The sequence below is a fragment of the Mercenaria mercenaria genome, chromosome 12, assembly GCF_021730395.1.
Source record: "Mercenaria mercenaria strain notata chromosome 12, MADL_Memer_1, whole genome shotgun sequence".
Taxonomy (NCBI): Eukaryota; Metazoa; Mollusca; class Bivalvia; order Venerida; family Veneridae; genus Mercenaria; species Mercenaria mercenaria.
This window is the reverse complement of record NC_069372.1, coordinates 24775943-24786758: the sequence shown is the minus strand read 5'-3', so window position 1 is coordinate 24786758 and position 10816 is coordinate 24775943.

Genomic DNA, 10816 nt, shown 5'->3' with positions numbered 1-10816 from the left:
GTTTGTGAAATTTTAATTTAATTGAATTTTTAAAATTTTGATAGTTAAATTTTCATTTAAATCAAGTAACAGTCATCTCCCTTTGATTATTCAGTCGTCTGCAATAGCGCAAAGACTTTCAACAAGAAAAAGACTATTAACCGGGCTATATAAGAGAAAATCATACAGATTTTATTACTTTAAAAAAAAAAATAGAGAAAAATTAATTTGTTTACTTTTTATAAAAATCACTATTTTTGTGTATCAGTTTTTCGAACAGTTTTTTTTAGGATGGATGACCTACTGGAACATTGCCGCAACAAACTGCAGATCAACAGTGTCTTTCATGAAAATAGAGAATGTATATTTTGGACTGGTTGTATTAACAAATTTGGCTACGGCCAGTTTCGTTACAGAAATCCAAGAGACCCACCGTCTGCCGGTTATAGAACACGAACCAGTCACCGTGTTGCATTAATGGTTCATTATAGAGATTTTGATATTTCAGGCAGTCAACAGGCGTCACATTTGTGCAATAATAAACTGTGCATAAATGTTGAACACCTTGTTTTTGAGGGAAACAGTACAAATAATTTAAGGAAAAATTGTTTTTCTCATTCAAGGTGTTATGGGCATTTTGATGTGGCAGGGCACCGCTTAGCAGACTGTCTAGTGCATTTATCAACACATTGACTATAGTTTTAATTTTCTGTTATTTTTTTAATTTACAGGGCAATGGTTGTATTACAATGAATTTGAGATGGATACTAGTTATGCCTGTTGTTTTGGTTCTTGTTGTTGTTGTTGTTGTATTATTTTAGTTTCAGTAAATGTTCAAGAGCTCTTTCCGTTTCGGCCGGCATCAGGCCATCATCAGACATTCTGCCATGAATGTGACGGTGCTCTTTCCCTTTTTTTCTGTTTCTTTTTCTTGTAGGTAAACAACCGCCGTGTTTCTAAGGCATTTAATTTTAGAAACACTGTTTTGCTGATGGAGCCTCATCAAGTTGTCCTTTCACGTACTCGTCCGGATACTGGCCTGAACTGCGGGCTTGATGATAGGCATATTCCAGCTTTGCTCGATTATTTTTTCTGCGGGTCTTGAACTTGGCTGTTGTTTGACGATTTCTGTGTCTCTGTGACCTCTTTGAAGTTGTTTTCAGATACCTTTTTGCCCGTGGTGAAAGAGCCAGTCCGGTAATGCTTTTGACTTTTTTTCCCACAGAAGCTTGCAATGAATTGTTCAGCTGAAGTGTTTTTGATGCCAGACTACCAGCAAAGTTTCTGGACAGGTTAATATCTTTCGGCATAGTAGATAGTACTGCCCTGTTGAACCCCTCACATTTCTGTGTTGAAGTGTTGTTTTTCACACTCATGATGGCACACTCACTGAGTCTTATCTCAAGAATTGTTGACAACAGCTCACGGTCATTTTTGTTCAATTACAGGTGATGAGTCCCATGGGTTGGTAGAAACTTAGAATGGTACCAACAGTCACCAACACCCCCTAGACCAGAGCAAACTATCGAGTCGTGTGGACAGAAGCTGCAGTTTCCAGCGTAGCACTGTACAGTAGCTGCTCTTATTGCCGGTAAGCGATTTACTACTTCTTCTGTCAGTTCATTTCCATCGGTTCGAAGTCTCTCTATGATGGCGCTACATCTGGCCTTGATATCTTTACCCAGAGCGGAAATGGCTTGTTGTCTGGCACTGCCTGTCAGTTTCTTGCCTTCGAATACTGTCTGGCTCCAGTTGGAAGTCCGGGCTTTTCTCACTTGCCTGCTGCCAAGATGATCTGCCTGGCGGTTGACACTCCAGACATAGCCTAGCTTATCATAGAAGTCATTCATTCCCAGATGAGCTGCTGTATCTCCATCAGTTGTCAGTGTGCGGACAAGTAGGTCTTCATTTGACAACTGCTCAGCAATGCCATATGCCATTTTTCTTACAGAATGAGGCTGCATGTATGATATTGTTGCTGTGCATTCAGCATGGCCACCAGGACAAGTTATGTCGAACACCTTGTTCCTCAGATAGGCCCCGGTCCAGCAGAGTTTATTTTGTACAGCTAGTCCCACTATATACTTGTAGCTTGTATGGTTTTCAATGGCAACTCCATAGGCTTGTGAAGCTGCCTGTTCAGGTTTGTAAGAAGACACCATTCTTGTTGCATTGTAGCAGTCATCAAAGGACAGGTCTAGAAGTTGCGGGTTCTGATGTCCTTGTTCCAGACTATGCTGAATGACTAGCTGCCTTTTTGCTGCCATGTCCTCCTCATTCAGCTTGACAGTGTTGAGGCTGGCAGCATTCAGTAAAGTTCGCATGTTGCTTCTAGCTGGTGGTGGTATTTCCATAGATGTTAAGAGCAAGTTCACTTTTTCTATTCCGATGGCAGTATCCTGAAGGGCAAAAGCAAGCAATATGTTAATTGCTGCTCCTTTGCAGTCCCGAGTTTCTTTTTATATGTTTCCATTTTATTTGAGAGGAAATGGCAGGAATTACACTTGAACTGCAGTTTTGAGCCTAGTCCATATTTCTCTTCCTTGTGCAGTGAAATATTTAACTGTTTACACTTTCCATAACTATGTTGCTGATACACACTGTTCATAAGGTAAATTAGTTGGTCCAGATTCACAACCCTGTTCCCTAATGGTTCACATTCCATTTTCAGATCCAGCTGTCGTGGTCGAAGTTCGGGTTTCTTTGGGCAGCCCCTATCCAGCTGGTCTTCATTTACAGCTAAACTACATCCAGGATCGGTTGCAGCCTTAGAAGGAAGAAGATAAGCAGGTGATTTCTTATTTCCTGGCTTGAAATGTCCGCCAGCAGCACGGCGCTTAAGTTTGCCCTTTGCCATGTTGAATTCTATACAGTTGATGTAAGATGTTGATGCTGTCTGCTTAAAGACTGGCAGTATTGTAACTAGAAGTCTTTTTTGTGCCATTATTAACACATTCAGGTTGTTTTTTCAAGGATAATATATGCTAATCCAGCTATCAAAAAGTCTGTTTGAAGTGCATCATTAAGAGGTGTTAAGTCTTAGATAATCACTTTTGATCTTAATTGATATTATTAGTAAATAGTGTGGTGTATGGGTGTGTTTTACTTTCAGATATTAGTTGCAGTAATCCTAATTGGTCTCAGTCATGGAATTTTGTCCTTTAAATCTTTAAAATATCGATTTATTTTCATTTTAGTTAGCAAATTCTGTATTTTTTAAATAAAAATGTCTTATTTTTTTTAGTAATTTCTTATTTGATATATAAGTTTACAGACAAAAAAAGGCATACTGTTATATAAAAGATTCTACAAGACAAGCCGGTGACACCAAACTTTATTTCATAAGAATCCATCAAAATTTTTTCAAGATATGACAATTTTCCTAATGTGTCTATTTTCACTTGAAATACCGGTTTCCGAGCCAATTTGTCCGCAGAGTAAGCCTCATGTTTAAAGTGTTACTACGGTACAGAATTTAGTTTGTGGTGAGAATGCCTTGTTTAGTATTTCTCGCAATACCCTAATTTACTAGAATATGGGTAAAAAATTTGGCTTAATTCAAATTTTGGTTAGATTTAGGTGTCACCCCGGTATTGAAGTACTTCCGGGTCGTTGAATCCTAGGAAGTAGTTCTTTGAAATTTTGAAGTTCCCAATTTAAAGCCATCCCTACTTTGACATGTTATATCTTAAATGTATTTACTGACACTGTGTACATTTTGTGCCATTTCTGATGTCTTTAACAGTTGTTTTGTCTGTGTTTTTCAGGACTATATTCCTGTGCGGATGGATTAAAAAACTACTCCAGACTGGTAGACATGACAGATGTGTATTGGAAATATAAACATGGACTTAAAACTTTGATGTGTAGCAAACAAGTTCATCGTTGATGATAGTGATTTTCTAAGCTATATTGACTGGAACAGGGTCATTCTTCAGAAATACAGGGCTGTCAATGCTGCAATTTTGTTGTGAAAGTCACAATCCATGTCAGAAGGTGCTTGTTTTACTACACAGCAAAGAAGAAGAAATTGTACTGGGCCGACACCATCAGTGCAAAGGAAAAGTAACCTATCTATGTTAAATGCTATGCATAATAACACAGTCATGCATCTAACAGTCCTGAAATTGATTTCTTCGATTTTCTCACATTTCTAGTTATTTTCCCATTCTTTGACGCATATATATGGGTAGTTGAAAGTGTTCCCTTTCCAGCAGTAACCTTTTCAACATATTTCACCTTGTGAAATTCTGTGGGTTTTGACTTTTTAAAAAAATCGTCTGTTTGTTGACAAATTTCACCACAGAAAATATCACAGTTTCCCAAAGGCATTAACTTATTTGATCTTTACATAGTCTTCTATTCAGATGGCTAATCCATTGGCAATTAAGCATGGTTTTTTCCCTGCTTAGAGGTAAAAGTGGATAGTTTGCATGAGGTTCTAGGTCAATAGCCACCTAAAGTCTTAGCAGTTGTCTCCATTTTTTCCAAATATTTTACCCGGGATGATATTTTAATATTTTTTTCAGATCTTGTACTTTGATGCAGTTAACTAAACATATATCTAAAATAGATAGTTCCTACTTGAAGTTTGTATTTTAGTTACAATGCCTATAGTCACTATCCTTTCTTACCTTTCTTACCTCTTACCTCATAATATGAATATATACTTGGTTGATCACAGTAAGGAAGCAGTAAGGAAGCAGTCGCGTGAAACATAGTTCCCATATTTCACAGTAAATATTGATGAAGTTTTCAACGAAAGAATGCAATAATTGCATATATAATGGCACAATTGAAAAGAAGAGTGTTAAAAGCAGTATGTGCATATAACCTTTATTTTAGGATTTGCATAACATGTCTTTTTGATAGGGAAAGTTTTGCCTGTTTGCGGCCATTTAGATTATTCTTCATACGCGTATGGTTTTATTCCAGATATCAACCATATGTTTATTTTGGCTTGAGTATTTCGTTTTGAATGGTTATGTCTAAAGCAGGTACTCTCTGGACGGACTGAAGGCAAAATGGTAGTATTGTAAATGTAGTAAACATGCGATTAAATGCAAGGTATGTGGAAGACATCAGTTCTACCTTTACTTGGCTGCTGTGATTAAGTTTATCGAAAGATGCTACGATGAGAATTTAATGCATATTATGTTTTTATATAATCGAAGTAACTGTCAAAAATAATTTACACGGAATGTAACGAATTAATGAATTTCGTATGGTAAACCACTGGCACCAGAACAAAAAGAAAATACCTCTGTACATGTAATACCTTACCCCTAGGTATTCTATAAGAACCATGGTCATGAAGGGGAAAATATACTAACCCGTTTCAATCGCGCATTTTATACCTAAAACACGCAGTTCGGTAAATGTGTACTATGGATATCAAACATGTGGTGATTTATCTTCCATTGTGTACCGGCCACATTTCTTCAATACATCTTATCTTAGAAAAACAACGTGTAGTTTATAGTTATTTCAACGTTACACAAAAAAACTTGCTCCCTGGTGAAGTTCCGTTCTAGATTACAAAACCACTATGACTGGCTGCAGTGAAAATGTATGTCAATCGTCATTTTACTACACGTGTTCGCTAAAATGTGAAAATGCAGAATAAATATGCAAAATGAATAAAATAAACAGAACAGGTGCAGACTAATGTACGATTTCAAATTAAAGATCATATACAAGATAAATTTCATTCATCATTTCCAGTTTTAGTCTAAAATTGTATTTCTTTTAAATTCTGTTTTTGTTTGTTTACATTTCGCCAAACATGTGCACACTGCCGTGACCTCTAGACCGGATGTTCATTAGGGAAGGTCAAGCAAGTTTTTTCTGTAACGTTGACAAAAGCATAAAATATGTTGATAATCTCAGCAATATGGAATATTGAGACAAGGTGACTGGTGCACGATCGCTTGTTCAATATACTAGGTACCCATTCACCGAACTGCGCGTTTAAGTTGAGAAATTTACGATTGAAACGGGTTAGTATATTTTCCCGTTCATGACCATGGTTCTTATAGAATACCTAGGGGTAGGGTATAACATGTACAGAGGCATTTTCTTTCTGATCTGGCGCCAGTGTGGTAAACACTTTAATCAAGTATTCAGTTTTCAGAACAGTAGTGTAGCTAAGCTTTCATTCCATTCCACTAAGTCTAAGAATTCTTATTGATTGAAGTTATTTTTGATGCTGTTGCACTAAGCTACCGTCAAAAATGCTACCTATGTCTTCTGCAGTTAAGAAGCATCCGATAAAAAGTTGGCTAAGACAGAACCTTACAAAATAAACTCGTGAACTCATAAACACATAAATAAATGTTAATGAAAGCATTGTCGATATCAACTTTTTTTTGTATTTCAAAAGATGAACAAGTGACGAGAATAATTAGTCAGTCTCAATTCGACACTGTTTCAATCATTTCCCGTGTAAACGATAGTAGATTTTATGCGAGTCGCCGATTAGGGTATGATAAACACATAAGACTTTAAGTTGCTATGTTCATCAGTTGATGACCGAATATTTGAATTTTCGTTCGCATGTTGACCAAAAATTCGAATACCAATAATGCTATTCGTTGACACCCTAATCATAATCTACACATTCAAAATACCGTTATTTACAATATTGATAATTTCAGAGTTTTACCGAATTAATGTGAATTAATGTGAATTAACAATTGTTTTCCTTCAAGATAATAACCTCAAAGATGCCCTTGGAATTAGATAGCTTACCCTGGTGACTTGAGATATATATCTTTACCGTACCGCCTCGGTAGCCTAGTGGTAGAGCGTCCGCTTCGAGTGCGGGAGGTCGTGGGTTCGATCCCCGGCCGCGTCATACCAAAGACGTAAAAAATGGTACTAGCAGCTTCTACGCTTGGCGCTCAGCATTAAGGGGATAGTGCTAGGACTGGTCAGCCCGGTGTCAGTATAATGTGACTGGGTGGGGTATCATGCCACGTGTCTACGGCGTGATATTCCAGTGAGGCAGCACTATAAAGTTGGGCATTGTGCTCACTGCTACAAGTAGACACCGTCGTTTATATGACTGAAAAAATGTTGAAAAAGACGTTAAACCCGAACACACACACACACACACACACACACACACACACACACACACACAACACACACACACACACACACACACACACAAACATATATCTTTATCCTTATAATGCAGGAACTCCATTTTATTCTGAATTCAGCAGCTATGGCCCATAATATGATACATGTACATGTAATCTAATAAACTTGAGGTTTTACTCCATCCACGATCTAATCTCTCATTTTCAAAAAATACTTTCTTAACTTATTGATTATTATGAAATATTGATGTGGATATAACCTTTTGTTTCGTATTACTGAAATGCAATATGTTAGAGAAAGTATGTTCTAAATTGACGTAATATAATTTGAAAGATATGCAGTTTTGCGAGTTTTAAAGACATTTGCAAAATATCAAATATTGCATAAGAAGATTTGTTACGTGTATCTTACCGAAAATTGTGTAACTTTCAATTAAGGTCACAACATTGTTTACTTCTGCTGTAGTTTCTTTCCATCATCTTCAGCCTTTCCAAATAGCATTTTTAAAATGTAACTTGAGTGCTATAAGGGACTTGATCCCGCGTAAAACTGAAAAAAAATCAACAAAAAAAAAAAAAAAAAAAAAAAAAAAAAAAAAAAAAAAAACAACAACAACATAATCTTACATCTACAATATACTTTTTAGTTTTGTTATCATTGTCCACATATCATTGATAATACTATGTTTATTTTATATGCACAAAATGTATTTGGATATAAGGCGCTAATGTATATGATAGTGCGGTCGGACTGCTGTTATCTACGGATGTCACAAATTAAAAATGAAGTGAATATAGGAAAACCTGCTATTCATAATTCAGTGTTACATTTCTTAGAAAAGTTTCTTTAAAACATATATTTATGTCAAAAATCTTTCAAAAATCAGTCACTCGGAAATAATCGTAACTGATAACATTATGAATAGCAAGTATTATGGCAGTCAATAAAAGTTATCTTTTTAAATTCAGCGAGTTTCCAGTATTATAAATGACCACTGGAACAGTGAAATTGGACATACATAGCTTACTTAATGTACACAGTGGCCAATCAGACTGGAGCTGAACTGTACTATCTGAGGAGGGCTTTCCAGATTTAGATTGTTCTTTGAAAGAATAATTCGAGAAGTATTGAATGCTTAAATTTTGAATTAGGTATTTTAGATTCCCGTTACGGTTGATACATGGACTAGGTTCAATTTGATTTTGTAAAATACAGTAAGGGGGATAAGCTAATGCGGCATTTATTATTTAGAAAAAAAAACACTGCTTCTTGTTGCAGAAACACCTTGTCCCATTTAATTTTTACTAGCTAATGGATTTATATACAGTTGAAAAACAGCCAAACAATATATTACCTATAATAGTTTAATCATATTTAATTGCTTAAGAAATACGGCAATACAATGCTATACAATACATGCAAATAAATCAGCAAACAAACAAAAGGAAGAATAAACACATGTAGTAATAACGTGGATATCAAAAACAAACGGGTTGGGCCACAAGTTATACCAACATTAGCGGACGGCCCTTCCCTATAGTCAGACATAAGGAACAAGACTTAGAAGATTTTTGTATTGTCGTCAGGCTATTTATACGTCATGATAGCAGAAAATGTAAAAAAAAAAAATCTAAATATGAAAAGACAAAATATTGGAATGAATCTAAAAAAGCAAAGGATACATAGCACTGTAAAGTATTCATTCATACTGAATGGTAAAGAAAATAAATAAATATATGCTTAAAAAAACCATTGTTAACACATACAACATATTAACCCAGAAAAAAAATAAACAAAGGAGATTACCATTTGTACGCTTCCTACAAGTTTGCAGCCACCCCGGACCCCTCACGCGCCCCTCCAGTCCCTATTCTAGGTGTGTTTAGACAGAAATATACCACGTTTTAAACTGAAGTTTATTTAATTATTCGAAAATCTCTTGGTGGTTTTTATGTAATTTTGTACCGCCTTAAATATTAACTACGGAATCCTGTTGGGGCCATATATAATGTCGCCGTCGCGTTTGTGGGGTCGACACACGACAACGCGAAGTGACATAGCGATATTACGAAGTGACACCCGACAATCGCAAACGACGGCGACAATCCCAAACGACAATGTCGCGATGTCGCCTTTCAAAAGCACGATATATCGCGATGTCACTTCGCGTTGTCGAGCGTCGTAGCGCATTGTCGCTATGTCACTTCGTAATGTCGCGATGTCACTTCGCGTTATCGTGTGTCGACCCTGCAAACGCGACGGCGATATTATCAAACGACATGCGATAATCACAAACGATTCCAAATGTCGTATCGTATGTCGCGTGTCGCGGGTTTGGGTGAGGGTCGACGCGCGACAATTCCAAACGATACACGACATGCGAAGTGACACTGGACAATACGAAGCGACATTTTCATAATGTCGTATCGCATGTCGCCCGTCTACCGGTGAAAGGGTAAGATAAAAAGCTGTATTTCCGTACTTTTCCGTACGTAAAATGTCCATGATTTTCATTAACTTCAAATAATTGTAGAATGTTCCAAACACAAGATATTTTAATGAAATAACTTTTATAAATTAAATTCAAACATTGTCTAAATGGATATGTAAACTGTATAATTTTAGCGCCGACGGTTTCGTCGGTGGATCGTCTCAAAATGTCTCATTTTTCGTGAAAATATGCATACTCCTTCATATATTAAATAGAGGGGTGGTCCTTGTCTGAGCGCCATATCTTCAAAACCTGCTGTCCGATTTTAATAAATGATACCTTGTTGCAAAGGGCAAGCCAGTACCTAGAGAAAAGAGGCCACGTCAGGTTCGAACCCGGTCGGCTAGGGTTCAAGGTCCATGCTATGAATATACTACCACTTTAGATTTCCTACAGTTTGCCGGGTTGTAGTGATGAATATAACCAGTTTAACCCTCTGATCCGTGACATTCCGTGCAAAGCATGGTTGAAAATTATTTAGATACACTTACACTGCTGACTAGTGTACAAATTAAACCAAGTTACTAGACCTTAATCACGGAAACGGACGAGGAAATGTAAACGTACATGTACTCTGTACTTCAGTCAAATTTGAGGGGTCATCTCAACACTGTAAATTACTTGTTCAAGTTGTTGAACGTGCGTGTATATTAAGGATATATTGAGGGCTTTGTGCAAAAAGAAATTACTAGTATTGCGTGTCTTCATTTTTTTTCTCTCTCTATGAAAATGTGCAGTTTAAAGTTAGGAATGCTGTAAATTTCTCTCAATGGACTATGTTTTCTGTAATTAAATAATAAGATGGATAAATAATGCTGATACATCTACAAACAAGTATTTTAACGTCATGGTGGAAACAACATTATTAGCGTTTCTAATTGTGACGTCACTGATGACCTCATTTATATATGAAATACTGTATAACGCTAAAAAAACGTCTTTTTGCTATAAAATAATAATGATAAAAAAGAAAACAATAACAATAACAACAAGAAAGGAAAAAAATTCCACAATGGAAAAACTTTCCATTATTTACATGGCCAAGTGAAAGGAAAAGTTGTCTCTATCACATAACAAAATTTGTAAAGTTCACCGCTCGCGAATACTGGGTATTTTTCGAACGTCTGACATCTTGTCAGCATTCCTTTTTTTAAAGACACTAAATATCTTACTAAAATGATTTTCTATTTATTTAAGGGTGTTTTTTTAACAACAACACTTTGAAGTTTGGAGATATGA